Below are 19,309 nucleotides of genomic sequence, written 5' to 3'. Positions count from 1 at the left end.
ATTCCTAATATAATTTCTGATAAAAGTAGTGCAGTTCGTTTTCCAAAGTAAAGAACTAGAATGCAGGAGCTGTCCACCAGCTTGGAACAGATGGACACCAATTAGTGTTTAATGCTTTTGGAAATGTTGCTCTGTAGTTCTGAAGAGATTTCAGGTCTTTTGTGCTTGCATTGAACAACTTAGGATCTATTCCACACCTGAGGTTTAAATCAGCAATGTTTTAAATGGGCTATTCGTTGGAATTTATATTCATTTTTCCTTCTAAATTTCCTCCTGTATATACAGCATTCATTTGTGACGCTAAATTAATGAAAGTGTCTTAAATGTGCTTCGTAGATTGCAGTCCTGTGCACATTTATCTGAGAATACCACTGAAGTCAGGAGGATTTACTTCTGAGTAGACATTATTATTTTTATTATTATTTATTGAATTTATATACCACCCTATACCTTGGGGGGTGTCTCAGGGTGGTTCACAGAATAAAATCAAGATATAGAACCACAAAATACATAATAGAAATAAAAATAACAACCCAATAGTCCAGAGCATAAGATTGTGCTGTTAGTGTATCACATATGAGAATGTACTTAGGCTGCAATTCTCAGCATATTTACATGGGAGCAAGTATCTTTGTATTCAGTGGGACCTAATTCTGAGTAATGTTTGGGATGGTGTTGCTAGGTTCCAGATTGCTTCTGTGTTGCTGGGATATTTATCATCCCATGGAAATGCAATAGCCAGTAATCAGTGTAAAAGGTAAAGGGACCCCTGACTGTTGCGGACAACTCTGGGGTTGTGGCGTTCATCTCGCTTTACTGGCCGAGGGAGCTGGCATTTGTCCGCAGATAGCTTCCGGGTCATGTGGCCAACATGACTAAGCCGCTTCTGACGAAACCAGAGCAGCGCCCGGAAACACCATTTACCTTCCCGCCAGAGTGGTACCTATTTATCTACTTGCACTTTGACGTGCTTTCGAACTGCTAGGTTGGCAGGAGCTGGGGCAGAGCAATGGGAGCTCACCCCGTCGCGGGGATTTGAACCGCCGACCTTCTGATCGGCAAGTCCTGTGGTTTAGACCACAGCGCCACCCGCGTCCCTTCAGTAACTGGTGTAGGTACTCGCAAAAGAAAATAAAAAAATTATACAGCTCAGATCTCCCTATACTCTGGCTGCAGGAGCACTGCTTCTATGATATTTTTTTGTGTGTCTTTAATACCTGTCTGGCATGCAGCATCCTCTGCTTTGAATTTTTTATAATTGTGGGATTCTCAAACTTCTGCAGAGTGTATCTGGCCAGATAATAAATAAACTGCCCCCCCCCCAACTTGAAACCAAGACAAAGGCATGATGCCAAGCGGGTCCCTGGCTGGGAGAGAGAAGTATGTTTATTCCTGTGCTTGAAGTTCTCCCAAAGAGTGAGTTGCTCAATAGGGTGTCATCATTCAATACAAAGGAAGTGAAGATACATAGTTGATAAGGATATTGAGGGAAATCCGGTCCATTGTCTGCCGCTACTCACTCAAGAGATACACAAAAGCTTCTTAATATGTGTGTGCGTGCAAGGGGGGAGCTCATGCTTCTCTGCATGTAATCCTTGCAATTGTTTTCTCATGCAGAAAACCTCCAAACCTGCCTGTGAAAATATAGCAAAGCCATTTTCCTGCTGAGCATTTGTCTGTTCTGGGTTCATCTGGGGTCTTCTTCTTCTTTGGCGATCACTCACAGGCGAGTAAGATTGTCTTCCATAAACACGGTTTTAACAATGAGTCCATAAGTGACTGTGGAGGCCAATTCTGGATCCACACATCCTTCCACAGTGGGGACATTGGTTTCCGGGTAGGAGTTCATCGTGGTAAGGGTTTGCCAAGCGTGCCTTCCTCTTAGCACGTTTCTCCTTTTCATCCTGAGTTCAAGCGTCTTCAAAACCCATGACACCTTTGGTAAAGGCTGTTCTCCAATTGGAGCGCTCGCAGGCAAGTGTTTCCCAATTATTGGTGTTTATACTACATTTTTAAAGATTTGCCTTGAGACAGTCTTGAAACCTCTTTTGTTGACTGCTAGCATTACGCTTTCCATTTTTAAGTTAGGAATAGAGTAGCTGCTTTGGAAGACGACAATCAGGTATCCGCACAACGTGACCAGTCCAACAAAGTTGATGTTGAAGAATCATCGCTTCCACACTGGTGATCTTTGCTTCTTTCAGTCCTCTGGTATTAGTTCGCCTGTCTTCCCAAGTGATGTGTAAAATTTTTCAGAGACACCGTTGATGGAATCTTTCGAGGAGTTGGAGATGGCGTTTATAAGTGGTCCATGTTTCACAAGCATACAGTAAGGTTGGTAGTACAGTAGCTTTGTAAACAAACATTTTGGTTTCCTGGATCATTATTATGGGGAAGGGTCATAGTGTGTTTCCTAGATACTTCCAGGTTCAATCCCTACCCCAGCATCCCCAGTTGGAGAAATCCTGTAGCAAGGGAAGGGGAAGACCTGTGCCTGAAGCCCTGGAAAGCTGCTGCCAGTCAGAATGCGCAGTACTAGGTTACATGGGCAACTAGTCTGACCTGGAATAAGGCAGATTCCCATGTTTCTAATTTTCAGTGGCCAAATGAGTCTATAACTTATATCAAGGCACAGGAGTATAAGGTCCAGAGGGAGTGATGACTAGAGTTATTAGTGAGCATTTGGAGTACTCCCTTGCTTAGGAGCAAAACTTTGTGCCCCACTGTAGCTCATTACTTTCATGTCTACCTCTGCAATCTTTCTTTATCTAGTGCACACACACACAAAAAAAGGTACAATTTTCATCCACATAGAGGTTGATCCTCTATTCAGCGCTGCCAGTAGCAAGACTCTTTGTGTGGCCCAAGATCAGAGTGAGTGGAAATAAAACCCATTAACGCCTTCAGGATGCACAGCTGAGCAAGGGCAAGGAAGCTGCAGTCCAGGGTTGTCGCTAACTGTCCACTTGTTACCGACTGCAGCGTGTTGCCTTCCATGGGAATTCAAGAACAAAAGTCTGCTTAGGGAACGGGAGTTGAGAAATCATGGCTAAATGCTGCTACTAATGTGTAAGGAATATACAACGGTAGATCTAACTGCACGAAATAGAATATGTGGCCATATTTCCTTCCTTCAGCTAGAGAATCTCAGGGGCAAACGGAAATATTTAACGTGGTGAACCTGATACCACGTGGTAAGGAAAGTGAGTGCTATGCATTAGTAGTATGGGGCCTATACAGTGGTACCTCAGGTTAAGTACTTAATTCGTTCCGGAGGTCCGTTCTTAACCTGAAACTCTTCTTAACCTGAAGCACCACTTTAGCTAATGGGGCCTCCTGCTGCTGCCGCCGCACCACCGGAACACGATTTCTGTTCTCATCCTGAAGCAAATTTCTTAACCTGAAGCACTATTTCTGGGTTAGCAGAGTCTGTAACCTGAAGCATATGTAACCTGAAGGATATGTAACCTGAGGTACCACTGTATACGTAGGATAGGTTCCCTTCCTCTAACAGAAGCATCTTCTTCTGATGAAAGCATTCCTTTCTACGATGGAAGGAGAACACCTATAAGAGGAAGACATTTCCCATCGGGTCAAGGATGGGGAACCTGTGGTCCTCAGAATATTGATAGGCTCCAGCTCCCATCGGACCCAGCCAGCAAAACCAGTGCTCAGGGATTATGGGAGTTCAGTATGCATGCATGAATGATGGGAGTTGTGTTTGATTTACAGCAGGAGAGCACTGGGTTCTTCTTCATCCCTACTTTACAATCAGCCCATAGCCTTGTGCTTTCACAAAATCTCATATTATGTTTAGATTGAGAATGAAAGGTTTGGATTCCTGGGTCTTCTGGCAGTTTTACACCTTTGTCCCTTGTGACGCGAGACACACTCAGACACACACAAGCATATATATAATCTCTCTCTCTATTTATCTTTTATTCGTGCTGCTTTGTGTACAAATGGTGATGAATGGTAAATAGAGCAAAACCAAAATATTAAGTCAATTGTTGTTGTGTGTATATCTGTCTGAAGCCATTAAGCAAACTTGTTAGTTTAACAGCAAACATCTTTCCTTGATTTTATTGTTTTACCTTTTTGATAAACTGCTTTGAGGTAGAATCAAATGGTTTATAAAATTTATGAAATAAAATAAATAAAATAAATTGGATATATTTTATAATAAATAATTTTAAATAGATAGATACCTCTGGGTCCAGGAAGGGCTGATGTAGGGGTCAGTGGTCACCTCTGCTTTCATGGAAGAAGGCAGCACATCATAACTGTCTGTCTGTCTGTCTCTATGTGTGTTTGTGTGTGTGTGTGTGTGTGTGTGTGTGCGCGCGCACACACACACACACACAAAATCCTTTTTCTTTTCATATATGCACACATGTATGCACAATAAAAAATACAAACTACAGTAAAAAGGAGATGTAACTTTTGGAACTTTTGTTCGTTCATGAACTGAAATTTGTAGACCATCCAGCTTGAAGCTCTCTAGATGTTTTGGGCTACAACTCCCATCATCTCTGACTATTGACCATGCTGACTGGGGCTGATGGGATGTGTAGTCCAAGACATCTGATTGGCACTGTGGCCCCTGGTCGTTTCACGGGCTATTGACCTGTACACCACTGCTTTATTCTTCTGCTGCCCCCAACCAGGTTTCTTCTGGTGAAATACTGAGTCTCAGGTTGTAAAGTCAACAACAAAGATTAAAGTTTACTGAAGAACAAACAAGTTTTAAATATGTTCAGAACGGTTTCTCAAATGCTCGCCCTTAACTAGATATGGCACTATCTCACACTGTCACACTCTTCTCTCTCAGTTCCATCCCTGTCTCTCTCTCTACCGTCACAACCACTGTGTTCAATTTTTACTGCCTCTTGTCTGACTCTCACTCCTCTATCTCTCCATGGTTAAACCCCTGGGCTGAGCCTCAAAACCAGGTAGGCTCCGCCTCTGAGCTTCTCACTGGTCAATCTACATTAACCATTTTCACCCCCCTGTACAAACAAGGAATGGGCAAATGCCACAGGCACTACTTTGTGGGAAGACTTCCGAATTGTGGCCCTGGCCGTGCTAACACGTTGCCTCCTCTAGAGAAACCCACAGTGAAAAACAGCCTGGTGAAGGCTTTTTTGAAAGCCTAAGCTACTTCTCTTGAGATGGGCTTCTAGAGATTTGTAGGTTTTTTCTTTAGACAGGCTTTGGCACTTTATAGCTTCTGCTGGTAATTTAGGCTTGCAGATTTGGAGTGGATTGTTTGATGCAAGCCTCCTTGAGCTATTTAAATGGAAGAGACAGGTTATAAATTTAATGAACTAAACAACAACGACAACACAACCCCTATTGGCAGTAATTGCTCCAGGGTCATCGTTAACCACCCACATTTCTGTAACCGGAGTAGTCAAGCTCTGTGATAAGGACTAAACAAGGTCCACCCTACCACATGTGTATTGAGATGGTCTTTTTCTGTCAAAGTGCTTTTGCGCCGACCAGCTCTGGGCTTGTTTTCTTTGCACACCTCTTTGTAACATAAGAAGTTGCCTCCAGACAACCTGCTTATTTGAGCATTCATCCTCATTTGCCTGCACAAAGCTTGTGCAAAGTTAAGACTGCGCCCGCTCTGTATTGAGCATTCGTCCTGATTTGTTTTGCCGGGACGTTATATGACAATGGACATTCATCCTGGTTAGCTTTCCCAGTGTATATACATTTTCCTATTTATCATTTGTCCACCCTTCACTTCTTAGTGTATAACCACAGGAAATCCTTAAAAAAAATAAAATGTTGTGCTAGGGTGATAGAGTGCCTTCATCCACTTTGATTGCGCGAGCCTGAATTTCCACTGTGCATTGGGATCCCTCCCCCAAAATATTAACAATCAGCCTATTTGTTCTCTTAGCTTAGCTTGTCTGTTTTGACGGGTTGCATTCTTCCGGCATCTCAGGCAGACCTGTTTTCTGCTACCTTACCTTTTCATTGGCCGTGATGTGGAGTGAACCCGGGACCTTCTGCATGCCAGCCATGTGCTCTGATATGCAGCCACAGCACCACTGTTAAGTTGTGGGTGAACATATCAGACGACGCAGCGATTCTTCAAACAGCTCTTGTTTATTCACAGGCCAGAACAGAACTGAACTGAAGGGTTCAGCCAGCCTGCTTATATAGAGCTCCAGTACAATGTAATTGTAACAACTTTCTGTAACTATCCAATCACTGAACGTCACTTTCGATCCCTTATTTGCATATGTGGACCTGAACTATCTACAGTATCCCCCTGCTGGCCCAGGGTGAGAACTTCAGTACATAACACCCACCTTTTCGTTAAAGCTGGGAGTGATGGCGAATCCAGGTGCTCGATGCAGAATGGAGGTGGTGGGAGCAGTGTTAGGGAACAATTCCCCAAGAGTCATTTTTCGCACTCTTAGCTGCTTGTCTTCCATTTTTAGCATTTTGATCTTATTTAAGTGTACAATAATGAGGTGTATTTCGGCATTCTCTTTCCCTGTATTGCATCAAAGCTTTTTCTAAATTATTTTTTTAATCGCATCTTTGGACGTACTTGTTGGATGGAAGCGGAGTTGCAGCAAAATGTCTCCAACCAGTTACAGGAGTCGTCATTAGCACACACAGCATATTGGCCTAACAAAAGGAATAAGGTGTTTGAAGTGCCTTAGAGAATAAGGAGCCATGTTCTGAAGTTGAAACTGTCACTAGAAATAGCACATTTTTGAGTGATATGTCTTAAAAAGCTTTTCCATTAGAATAAGCTCTTTCATGTTCCGAGCACTTTCTCCTTTTGCATAGGAGGGTCACATAAAATGTCAGATGTCGATATTGATGTACTGCACCAAGTTTAACATGTTTAAAATTAATGTGCATTCAACGCTGTGCCCTAATGTCATGTGCGGGAATGTCTGTGGTATATCAAACAGGCTGCGGGAAATGAAAACCCTTCTTTTATCGGCATTTGGTAAGGAATCTGAACAAGAGGCCGGATTCCTTTGACCACAACAATATTACAGTTTAAATACATACATACATACATTTCAGTCAAATGTTTTCATTCATTCTGGGCTTAAGGAATCCTTTCCTCCAGCACCTCTTTTGGATGAGTGTCTACCTATTTTTTAGAAATTGTTGCAACATATCCATTTCTGCATTTCAGAGTATGTTTACCTGGGAATAAGCAGGGGGACTTACTTCTGAGCAAACCCATACACAGGATCTTGCTGTTAATGCACACCCATGCTGTCTATAATTTCAGTACGGCTACATAGGTGGCAACCCAGACTTTGCAAAAAGCAAAAACTCCCAAGCACAGGTGAAGCTCCGCTCTAATTTGTATACAGGGATTTCTCCTAAATTTGAATTTATGGGGTGCATTCAGAGCTCATCTTATATTCAATAATCAGTCTGCCATAATATATAGCGGGACTATCTAACTTAGTATTTCAGCCTGAAAACCTTGGCAACAGCATCGTTATTTTTATGCAAATTGAGAAATTCGGGAGATTATAAAGTGAGTAATTTCTATTCCGTAGGCACTGACAGCGCAATGTTTTTCTTTGACACTCCATCTGAACATGCAGCGCTGAATTAGTCAAAAGGCAGCAGTGGCTTTTCTGGATGAAACTAGACTTTCACAGGGCCGGCTGAAGACGTTTTGCTGCCTGAACACAGGGCAAAATGGTTCTTCCTCCCCTTTCTGTGTACAGAAGCAGACTGGACTGTCACTTTCATCTTTACTTGTTCACCTAGCGTCCTCCACCGCCCCTGAGGCTGCACATGGCAACAGAGAGGGGTGCCTGGGGGCTTCTGCTGCCCCTCAACATCTGTCCGGGGTAGTTGTGTTTGTCTGCCTAATGGTGGAGTTGGCTAGACAATTATGGTCAAATTGGTTCTATCCACTGCATATTGTTCACTTTGGCTGTTGAAAAACCAGTGAGAGCCGTTGAAAACCAAGCCTTCCCATATCTACATATTTCCACCCCCTTCATCTGCATAAATTGTGGGTTTTTGTTTTTGCACCATGCTGGAGTATGAGAAAACATGGCACCTATAAAATCTACATAGACAATGTTGTAGGGTTTGTGTGACCTTGCAGCCCTCAAAAGAACCCTCTTCACACAGCACACTCCAGTTGGTTGTCCAAGATCTCAGAAGTCAGGAAGCACCTATTGCTCTTTTCCTTCATGCTTCCATGTTTGCTGAGAAAGCAGTTCAGGAGACCCTCCATATGCCTCTTACAGGAAGCCCTCTAAGTTGGTTCCCATTTACTTTTCCAATCCCTACACTATACTGAGTGGGCTCTTGCTCACGACTCTGCCTTTCTTTTCGAGTGGGTTTCAGTCTTTGCTCCTGGCTGAGGAAATGTTTCAGGCGCTGCTGCCTGTAGCCCCAGACTCCTTTCCCCCCCTCTCCTGCCAAACTACCAGAAAAGCGTGATGGCCACCAAGGCTGGTCCAAGACATTTTGTTGTCTGAGACAGAGCTGCAAATGGCGCTCGCATGCTCTGTAAGTCAAGGTGCATGAGTCCCAAGGCTGATCAAACGGTATTGCTGCCTGAGGCATAAAATTCTGCAAGCATGTTACCCTCACCCTCCCTGGCAGGGAAAGTAAACAACTGATTGCCTTTCCATGACTCCTCACATCAACCACTCAAGGCAGTTGCCTCACTTTGCTTAATGGTAGAGCTGGTTTCCACAGCTAGTCAGCTGTTCCCTCTAGCGGCTCACCTGTTGGCTCCCCATCTCCTTTGCCCCCTTCCCCACATTCCTGTATCCCATGGCGTTGGTACAGTGGGCTTATCACTTAGTTGCATTGCCCTCCTACCAACCCTGGCCACAAGACAGGAATGCTATCAGGAAGCCTGTGTTTACTCAGACTGGAAATATTTCCTGTGGTTCTGGTTCCTGTTCTTTATTTGATGAGCATTTTCATTTCTTTTATATATCTATGATACAGCACAGTGCGATGTCCCAAAATGAACAAAAAGTGACAGGTGCATAAAATGTGCAGCTGAGCAACTAAAAATGAACAAAGTGCTGCCAGTGTGTGTGTGTGTGTGTGTGTGTGTTATAAAGAGCTTGACACATGGTACATTTTTCTCTATAGCTTGTGTCCCATTAATACAATGTCTTTCCCAAGGAGAATTGTTTTATATATTTAATTACTTAATGTATATACTGTTTCATATTTCAACAGAAATCCGTAAGCAACTTACAAATGCAATGTTTACATTACACTTTTGCTTTGACAAGTGTTTCCAGCTGGAGGAAAAGGTCTTAGGTGCTGTAGGTGCGCATTCTGCATTCCTTGTAAAAATCTGTCTTTAATTTTTATTTTGCACTCGCATCAAAACTATTTTTAGCTGTTTTTCTGATATATTTGTAAACTTCCTTGAGGCGCATGTGGAAGCCGAATCGTAATTTAGACGCTAATAACATTATACCCGCAAAAAAAGAGAAGCAGTAGAAGAAATGCAATGCAAATTCCACATTCAAAATCAAAGAATGCTACTGCTAATAGTAATAATATTCTCACATTTTAAGTAGCTGTTATTAAATGCCTCTGAACAATGTTCCTCAGTAGAACAACTCAGAACCACAAAACAAACACCACCAAAATACATCTAATGCAGCACAAATGCAGTACAGTGGTACCTCAGGTTAAGTACTTAATTCGTTCGTACTTAACCTGAAACTGTTCTTAACCTGAAGCACCACTTTAGCTAATGGGGCCTCCTGCTGCCGCCGTGCCGCTGGAGCACGATTTCTGTTCTCATCCTGAAGCAAAGTTCTTAACCTGAAGCACTATTTTTGGGTTAGCGGAGTCTGTAACCTGAAGCGTATGTAACCTGAGGTACCACTGTATGTCATGAAAATCTCACAAACATTGCAATCCCCTGCCATATAATAATACAGTCACCAAAATACACATACATATTCACACTACACTAAGCAGTAAGAGTGGAACTTAGATGATACATTATCTGACAATATTTTAAGTTTAACACAAGCCATAACATGACAGCATCGTTGTGCTACGCAGTGTATGATTGGCTAGTAGGAGTTTGCAACAATATACAGTGCAATGGCGTGATGTCTGGGGTAAAGTAGACCAGGGACAGCCAATATAGTGCCCTCCAGATGTAGCTGGACTACAAATCTTATCATACCTGAGCATTGCACATGCAGGCTGGGGCTGATAGGTTTTGGAGTCCAAGAACATAACAATGATTGCTGTACATTGGCAGTCACGGAGCCAGACATTGCAAGGGAGTTAAGAAGCTAATGGGTTGTAGCTGTGCTGTGTCTCTCATGACATCTCATTCCCCCCTAAGGCTTGGAGAATGGTGCATTCAGTGTGAACAATTGTTTTGGAGGCAATAGTAAAGCTGTGTGCAAAAGCAGTGTCAGTTTTGTCACCTGAAAAGGCCTCCACTCCCTACAAAACTAGCAAGCGTTCCTCTCTAATACGACCTCCTCCCGTAAATCGTGTCCTCCCTTAAAGAGGGCACGTGTTGCGGTGAGACCTGGAAACCGAACCCCTGTGCTGTGGGTGGGTAAGATTGGTCAGTCACAACACCCGATTGGTAGGTCCCTCGATGCTGGGTTCAATCTGGTCAATGGGGTGCAGTCCAAACGGATTGAGGGACCTTTATAAACCCATGCACGTGACCCAGAGCATCCTCTTTCGGCGCGTGCATTCGGAACAGCAACAGCATGTCGTCTGTGCGGCCGAGAGAGAGCGATTTACCTTTGACGGATCGTCCTGGTGATATCTTTCCGTTTTCCCTTCTTTCCCAAATCCAGTTTATTTCCTTTGCCCTCCTTTGTTAATTTTGCTCCTTCCCCTTCCTTTCCCTTTCCTCCCCTTTAGAGGGGCTTTTGTCCCACTGGGCCTTCGGCCTCTGAGTGCTTTTGCTTTGAGTCAAGCGTGAATTTCTTTATGGGGGAGGTTTCTGGGTCTGAACACGCAACAGCCTAACCAGCTCAGCCTTCAGTGGCTGAGATACCAGGCCCATTGAATCACAGGCAGCGCTGCCTGTGATTAGGGGCTGTCACAATAAATTTAGCCCTCATCTGTTAGAGCAAAAACCAGGTTAAAGGTCATTTAATGCTTTTATTTGCTCTAATTGAAAATTATAGTCAATAAGAATAATTTAGAAACCCTGTCTGACTCAGTGACTCTATTTAAAATGGTGGTTGCTTCCGCCAACCAAGGAACGGTAATTGCAATAAGCTTTATGCCATGTGATCATAATAGGGATCAAGACATTAATGAGGTGCACCGTTCTCCATTTGCAGTTGCCAGTAAAAGCGGGTGGGTGGGTGCATTGAAAAGTCAGTTGCTGCAAGCGCAACTGATTACGGCTTTGACTAGCTCCTTCCTTTCATTGTTTTATCGCAGGAGATGAGAGTCCCTGGCCAGTTTACTTTAGCAAAGCATCGCTAATAATTGCATCCCACTTCTCTGTTAAAATAATAGCTAAAGCAACTTGCAATGAAGTAAACCCCCCGAATAAATTATGTAGGGTTGCAGACCGAATGAAGTTAATGGACACGACAGAGGGGTTATCCACACTTCCTCTCGTCCCGTTGCATTCCCCTGTTTATTACTCTATCGGAGCAAACGGCAATTTGTGTTTTCTTGAACTTGACATTTGCTTCAATTTAGCTCTAAAGAGTGGGTTTTCCCTGTGAAAGTAACAGGGCAAGTGGAAAGCTGCACAGCTCCGTGTTTTCTAGGCAGGGGACAAGTGGAAACATGGGTGAGCCCTAACTTAGGTTCATTCATTTCAGTGGGGCTTCTTTGAGTAGCACTTGCATGCATTGGTTACAACCCAAAGTTAAAACACACACACACACACACACACACACACACACACGATTCAAATTACATATTCATTCAAACAACCTCATAAACAACAATAATTAAAACCAGCAAACGCGTTTCAGGAAAATGCCTTCTAAACTTCATAAAGGAAAATCACGTTGGAGAAAGACAGGGCTCCACAGCGCCATCTGTTATAACGCATGTAAAGCAGTTTTTCTTTACCGATGTCCCTTGTGTGGAGTGGGATGCTCTTACCTTCTGATGGGGACAAGAGGGAACATGGTGAATCCCCTGGTGTTCCATAGCTGAGAAAGCCTTAGCCCAGGCACCCCCAACCTGCGGCCCTCCAGATGTTTTGGCCTACAACTCCCATGATCCCTAGCTAACAGGACCAGTGGTCAGGGATGATGGGAACTGTAGTGCAAAACATCTGGAGGGCTGAAGGTTGGGGATGCCTGCCGTAGCCTCTTGTACTCACCTGCTTAACATCATGTATGAATGGGATAGATAGTGGGGCCTCCAATCTTAAACTATGGGCAGGTTTGTAGGGGGGCAGGTGGTTTGGAACCTAAACCACTGAAAGCTTTCAAGGTTAATACTAGCGCTTCAAATTGAACCTGAAAACAAGCAGGCAAGCAGATGAATGCAGGTGATGTATGCTGGAACTCTTTGCTTTAATTAAAGCTATGCAGTTTCACTTGAGAACATAAGAAGAACAGCATCCTGTTTTCCAGTGTAGTCAACTAGGGACACAGGCAGCACTGTGGTCTAAACCACCGAGCCTCTTGGGCTTGCCGATCAGAAGGTCAACGGTTTGAATCCCCATGACGGCGTGAGCTCCCATTGATCTGTCCCAGCTCCTGCCAACCTAGCAGTTTGAAAGCACGTCAAAGTGCAAGTAGACAAATAGACCATTTTGCGGCGGGAAGGTAAACGGTGCTTCCATGCGCTCTAGTTTCCGTCATGGTGTTCTGTAGCTCCAGAAGCGGTTTAGACATTGGCCACATGGCCCAGAAAGCTGTCTGTGGACAAACGCCGGCTCCCTCGGCCTGAAAGCAAGATGAGTGCTGCAACCCCATAGTCACCTTTGACTGGACTTAACCGTCCAGGGGTCCTTTACCTTTACCAACCAGATGCACCCAGGAAACTCCCACAAGTGGGAAATGAGGGCACTTCTGTTCCCTAGCAATGAGCATTCAGAGGCATGTTGTCTCTCATTCCGGAGATAGCATTAGAGCAGGCCATCAGCAACCTTGTAGCCCTACACATGTTTGGGACTACAACTCCCAGCAGCCCCGGTGAGTTGTAGTCCTAAACAACTTTATGTTCTTAGGGAGTTGCTCCAACCTCGTTTTGGTTGCCCTTTTTCTGAACATTTTCCAGTTCTACGATCCCCTTTCTGAGGTGAGGCAACCGGAACAGTTTTCCTAAATTCCCAATACTTAACTCATGTCATAAGTTAAGAGAGCCAGTGCGGTGTAGTGGTTAAGAGCGGTAGTCTCGTAATCTGGTGAACTGGGTTCGCTTCCCCGCTCCTCCACATGCAGCTGCTGGGTGACCTTGGGCCGGTCACGCTTCTCTGAAGTCTCTCAGCCCCACTCACCTCACAGAGTGTTTGTTGTGGGGGAGGAAGGGAAAGGAGAATGTTAGCCGCTTTGAGACTCCTTCGGGTAGTGATAAAGCGGGGTATCAAATCCAAACTCTTCTTCTTCAAACTCTTCATAATCTTTAGGAATGCTTATATTCCATTTTTAGCCCATCATTCTGGTCTAGGAAATGCCTAAAAAGAACATTTGCCCTCACATAATTTTTAATTTTTTAAAATAAGTCCTTGTCGTGCTTAGTTGCAGATGCAGCAATATATCATATATCCTAGACCCCATGCTGGGTTCTCCCAGTTATTGGATCGAGAGCTATTGTAGATAATTGCCCAGTCCCCCCCCCCCCCGCCTTCCTGTCTGTCCTTGTGGAGGTTTAGATTCTGTCTGAGGATTAAATAGAATCGAAACTCTTGCAATCTTAATGACAGGTATTTCTAAGTGCCGGACCATATGCACATATGATTCTCTGTTGGAAACATATTAATTAGCAGATGTAGCCATTTTTTAATTAGAAGTTATATTGTTAGAAATATTGCAGATTATTCTTTCCCTGCCAAAACACCACTATGCATCAGTTTCAAGGCCCAAGGCAAAAATACAGAACAGTAATTCAAGAAAGATTTAATAACAAAGTGAGGAAGGGCGAGAAATATTATTGCATCGGATTTTATATTTGGGAAGGAAGGAGGGGGGAGAGCTATGACTTTGGTGAGAGTTTTATAGCACAATCCTGTACATGTCTATTCTTAAGTAAGGAAGGGGGATTTTTAATTCAGTTCTTAATTAAAAGCAAACCCACCTTATTTGCACTTTCCAAATCAGTAGAACTGAAACAGCCTTTGAAATTCCCACTTCCCACTGCAAGCAGCTCTCCAGCCAATAATGTGTATAGAAGTGTCAATAAAATGCATATATTACTGAAAAGAACCATACACAATGCACTGTATTGGAGAACTGGCATTGCAATAATGTGTATATTAGGCAAAATTGCATATTAACCCATGTGAATTAGGAGTTGGAACCAAAATGCTTAACATTTTTCATGGGGATTTAAAAAAAAACTGATGTGGAAATGTATTTATTTTATTTCGGTCAATGACCGGTAGAGAAGATAAGAAGAAAACACAGCACATAAAACACAGGAAAATACGTTAAGTATACCATTAAATGTAGAGCTAAAAACAATGTAAAAGATTGCTCTAAGATTAGATGGGTTAGATTAGATTAGAAGATTAGATAGATCAGCATCAGAGTCATGGCTTTGGACCATGGTACCTGAAGGATTGCCTCTCGTTGCATGTCCTTGTGGGTGCCCTGAGATCATCAGTGGAAGCCTTACCGAAATGCCTCCGTAAGGTTTGATATTGCATACCTTGTACTTACCAAAAAAAACCAGGGCCTTATCAGCAGTGGCCCCTTGTTTATGGCATATCCTGCCCAGAGAGGCTTGCCTGTTGTCTGCTTCAATGTCTTTTTGGCGCTAGACTTTTTTATCCTCAGCGACTTTTAAAATCTGATACTTTTAATCCTGTATTGTGCTGTGATTTAATACGGCTCTCTTACTTTCCCTAGAGTTTAATATTTTGTATTATTTGCTGCTTGGTATGACATTCTTTTTTCTTTTTTTAATTGATACAGCAAGAAAAGAAGAAAGAGAAAACACAAATACCAAATTTCTTTCAAGTTTTCCCTCTCTGTTTTAGAGTAATTGTCTTAGCGCTGCTGAACAGAGCATACAGTTCCAATATCTTTAGTGGGCCTGAGTAGCATTCCTAACCTGGCACTAATTTCTGTTCACACTAGATCATCAAGTGCCATTCAGTACATTTTCAGTGCATTTGAGTGGTATTAATAGCAATGTAATGGCACAGTGGCAGCCCCCCCTAGCTTAAATTTGGTCTCTGTTGGACTCAATTCTTCCCCTTTAATAGCAGAGCAGCCTCAGGACTGGTCTAAAATATGTTGGCTTCTGTCTTCATCATTTAAAAGTCCTTGAATCTGCGTTTGATAAATTCTGTTAGCAGTGATGGCAGCTGCATTACCGGATTAGGATTGGTTGCTTTATTTATTTATTAGCAGTCTTTTTTATACTGCCCAACAACTGACATTGACTGATGTTACGTTAAGTATAAAATGGGAAAGCTGTAAAGATTAGAACGAGCAAAAATTTGGACTACTATAGAACAAACACAATGTAAATTAAAACAAAACAAAAAAGTTTCTGTGTGAAATAACTCTCTTTCCTGTGTTTGAATGTTTTGGTGTTGATGTCTACGACTTTGCTACAATTTCAACATCTCACTATGAGATTGCCCAAATTATATGTTTTATATTTTATAACCCCCCCCCTTGTGCAGGGTATGTTGCAGGCCTCGTAAGATTAGGCTGTGGGTCAGAAGCAGCCCAGGGGGTCCAGATCACAGACTTCTGAACCACATATAAGAAAAAAAAGGCGTGTTTCTTGGAGACGACACATACTGACTGGAGAATGTACACATTGCCTAGAGAATGCACAAAATGTACACACACACCCAAAGCCTGTTGGAGATTATGTAGAATTTACAAAACACAGCCAAGACTTGCACATTCCCCAAGACCTATGGGGGATTATGCATAATGACCATTACAAAATTCCACCTAAATGTGAACATTCTCCAAGGCCTGCTGAAGATAATGCATGTCGCCTGTGAAACATGCACAGTTCTCTCTTCATTGATGAATTGTGTGCACATTCTCTGTGGGGTCTGGCTCATTGTTACGCATATTAACTACTCAGTTTAGCTCATTCCCCTTAACAGATACACACCTGTCAAGTCAGGTGCTAAGATATATGTGTTCCCTGAGTATTTAGAACACCCGCCTAAACTTCTAAAAGGGGCTCCTGATTTGTTGGGAGTTCAGGGCAGTATTTCTGCAGTTCATTTAGTTCAGCAGGAGAAGGAGGAGGTGGTGAGTGTGTGCTGCCTTTCCACAGTTCAAACCATGCTCAATGCGGCTTAGAACGTGAAAAAAAAAATGCATAACAAAAGTAGTCATAAACAATAACTAAAACATTTTTAAAATGCACAACCAAACTGAACAATTTCCACATAAATTGCAAGAAGATCTAAAATAAAGTTGCAAAATAGCAACAGCAACCCTCTTCCCCAGCCTTTTTGTAGCTGGAGTCAATCCTCCCAGGCGAGGTGAAAAAAAACACCCGAAAAGCAGGCAGCAGATCTTCCAAGATTCGCAGCCAATGGATGGAACAGACTTATGAATAAGTGCATGTGAAGCTATATCATGGACTGGAAATATACCGATCGTCCCAATCCTAACGGGGGGAGTAAGGAGCTGGGATAAAGGCTTCATGAAAAACATGGGCTTTGAGGAAGGATTTGCAGGAAACGAGAGGTACATTTCCTGGGTGACACTTCTAGGCGTAATGAGCAGCAAGGAAGAAAGAGACGACTTTCATAAACCTCATAGGCTTAGTTTGCAACAGGGCCAGCCCTACCATTGGGCAAAGTGAAACAGCTGCTTGCTGGGTTGTAAGGTTGAGGGAACAGCGATAGCCCCTCCAGCCTTTTGCCTGAGCCACCAGGCCATTTACCTCTGCCTGAATTGTCCCTGTCCCTCTTAGCTGAAGTTACCATCAGCTGCAAGTTGAGTTGGCTTCTGCACATGTAATAGGCTTGTCTGGAAGCAAACTGTCTTGGGCCAAATGGTCTTAGTTCTTGATTCGGTTTCAAATTGTTCCGGGCTGCTTTTATGCGCCACACAGCACCAGCATCCGACGTCTGCGTTCAGCTCTATTTATTTGTCTTTGTCTATTGATTGCCTGTCATTGTTTCCTGTATTCCATTTGTTTTTCCTTGAGTTTAAAAGACCAGAACATTGAGTGGTTGATAAATAGATTTGAAAAGTTGCCTTCGTTCCATGGCGGCTCCTCTCAGGAATCTCCCGTTATCCTCCGGTGAAATGTTACCAGGTACTTTGTTACATTAATGGTCCTCAGTGATACGTTACAGGTATTGTTTTGTCTCAAACACAAGCAATGCTCTTAGAGGCAATTGTTCGCCCTTGTCTCAGAAGCACATCCATTGCCACAGAAGTGGATACTTGACTGGAGAGCAGTTCTCATGATCAATAGATCATGTCAGCTTCCCTTCTCAGGAGCAAACCTTCCTGATTTTTAATTGTACACGCACACACACACGTAGTAGCGAGTTCCATCAAATTTTTGTAATGTGAGAAGGGGTGTATATATCAAGCTTCTCATAGAAATTCAGAAGGGGTGTGTGTGTGTGTGTGTGTTTGTATCACTTATTCATCCCTGGCTAATCCCTTCCTGATTTTTATCTCCTGGAAAGCGATTTATGTATCCAGCAGAGAAAATCATGCACAAGCTACCTAAATCTGATGTGCAATTGACCATGTGCATCTAGGACTTTGCCAGGAGTAAGAACCTTTCGGGAAGGGGGGGGGATGTATCGCTGAATCACTGCTTTTGCTGTAAAGCCAGTTGAGTTTGAATGAATAGCAGGCTAACTGGTGCAATTTCCCCCCTGAAGATTATCTAATCTTTCCCGAAGATTATCTTCAAACAGGTGTTTTACTACTTTCGGTCAAAGCCTTTTGTCAGTGTTTGATTGGCAGAATGGCTGTTGAGATTCAGTGGCAATAAGGTTATACATGCTCGAGGGGGGATGTTCACATAGAGAGGTGGCATCGTTTAAACTGACTATGGTTGCTGGTGGTGTAATAGTTCACAACTCAGTCAAGTGCAAAAATGGCCATTCAACGTTAGGGGCGATTAGTTATATGCTTGTAAGTTCTCTTGGAAGGGTGGCATCATTGAGCCAGTGCCAAGGCCCTCAATATAGCAAGAATCCCAGTGCCAGATTCCCAAAATTCCTGGCTTTGCACTGTAAGAAGTGCTGGGCTGATGCCCACTGGTGCCACATAGTTATATACGTAAAGTTAAAGGTAAAGGGACCCCTGACCATTAGGTCCAGTCGCGAACAACTCTGGGGTTGCGGCGCTCATCTCGCTTTACTGGCCGAGGGAGCTGACGTTTGTCCGCAGACAGTTTTTTCAGGTCATGTGGCCCACATGACTAAGCCGCTTCTGGCAAAACAAGAGCAGCGCACGAAAACAACGTTTACTTTCCCACCAGAGCGGTACCTATTTATCTACTTGCACTTTGATGTGCTTTTGAACTGCTAGGTTGGCAGGAGCAGGGACCGAGCAACGGGAGCTCACCCCCTCGCGGGGATTTGAACCGCCAACCTTCTGATCGGCAAGCCCAAGAGGCTCAGTGGTTTACACTACAGCGCCACCTGCATCCCTTAGTTATATATGTAGTGTGGTTATAACATCTGCCTGTTTGCTGGGAACTTCATTAAAGGTACTGTTCTGTTATTGGAGATGAGGTGAGCGGTTCTGGGAGAAAGTGCCTTCACAGTTGTTCTGTCCCAATTGCGGAACATGCTTCGGAAAAAAATAGCTGAACCATGCACCAGTAATGTGTCTGTTTTACAGTTTTTCTCCATGCCTTTTCTGTTTACTGGCTGCTCAGTTTCTTGCTTGGTTTTACTACTGGCTTTATTATTGCACTGTAGCACGGTGTTTTAGATTATTGTTAAGGTTTGAGCTTTTTATGGCATTGTATGCATTAAATACCTTTCTATCTAAATGCAAGCCAACTTGGCAATTAATTGGGGAAATGGACTATAGTTATCTAAGCTGCACTGAAAGTATAAACTGGGCCCAAAAACCCATGTAATCAGTGAGATACAAATGTGCATCCCTTATTTTTGTGATTTGACAAAGCCCAGATTTAGTGTGCTGTTAACTTAAGTTGTACTTATAGAGTT

General features: G+C 43.2%; 1 protein-coding gene across 3 annotated transcripts in view; it reads left to right on the top strand.

The window, feature by feature from the left end:
- The window catches only part of RBMS3 (RNA binding motif single stranded interacting protein 3), a gene marked incomplete at its 3' end in the record, with an annotated part of 779,945 nt that overhangs the window by 8,705 nt on the left and 751,931 nt on the right, over window positions 1–19,309 (top strand). The window lies entirely within an intron of this gene.

Source organism: Podarcis vaucheri (genome assembly GCF_965113315.1).
Source record: "Podarcis vaucheri genome assembly, chromosome: 12".
NCBI classification, from domain to species: domain Eukaryota; kingdom Metazoa; phylum Chordata; class Lepidosauria; order Squamata; family Lacertidae; genus Podarcis; species Podarcis vaucheri.
This window is presented reverse-complemented; position numbering and strand designations above follow the sequence as displayed.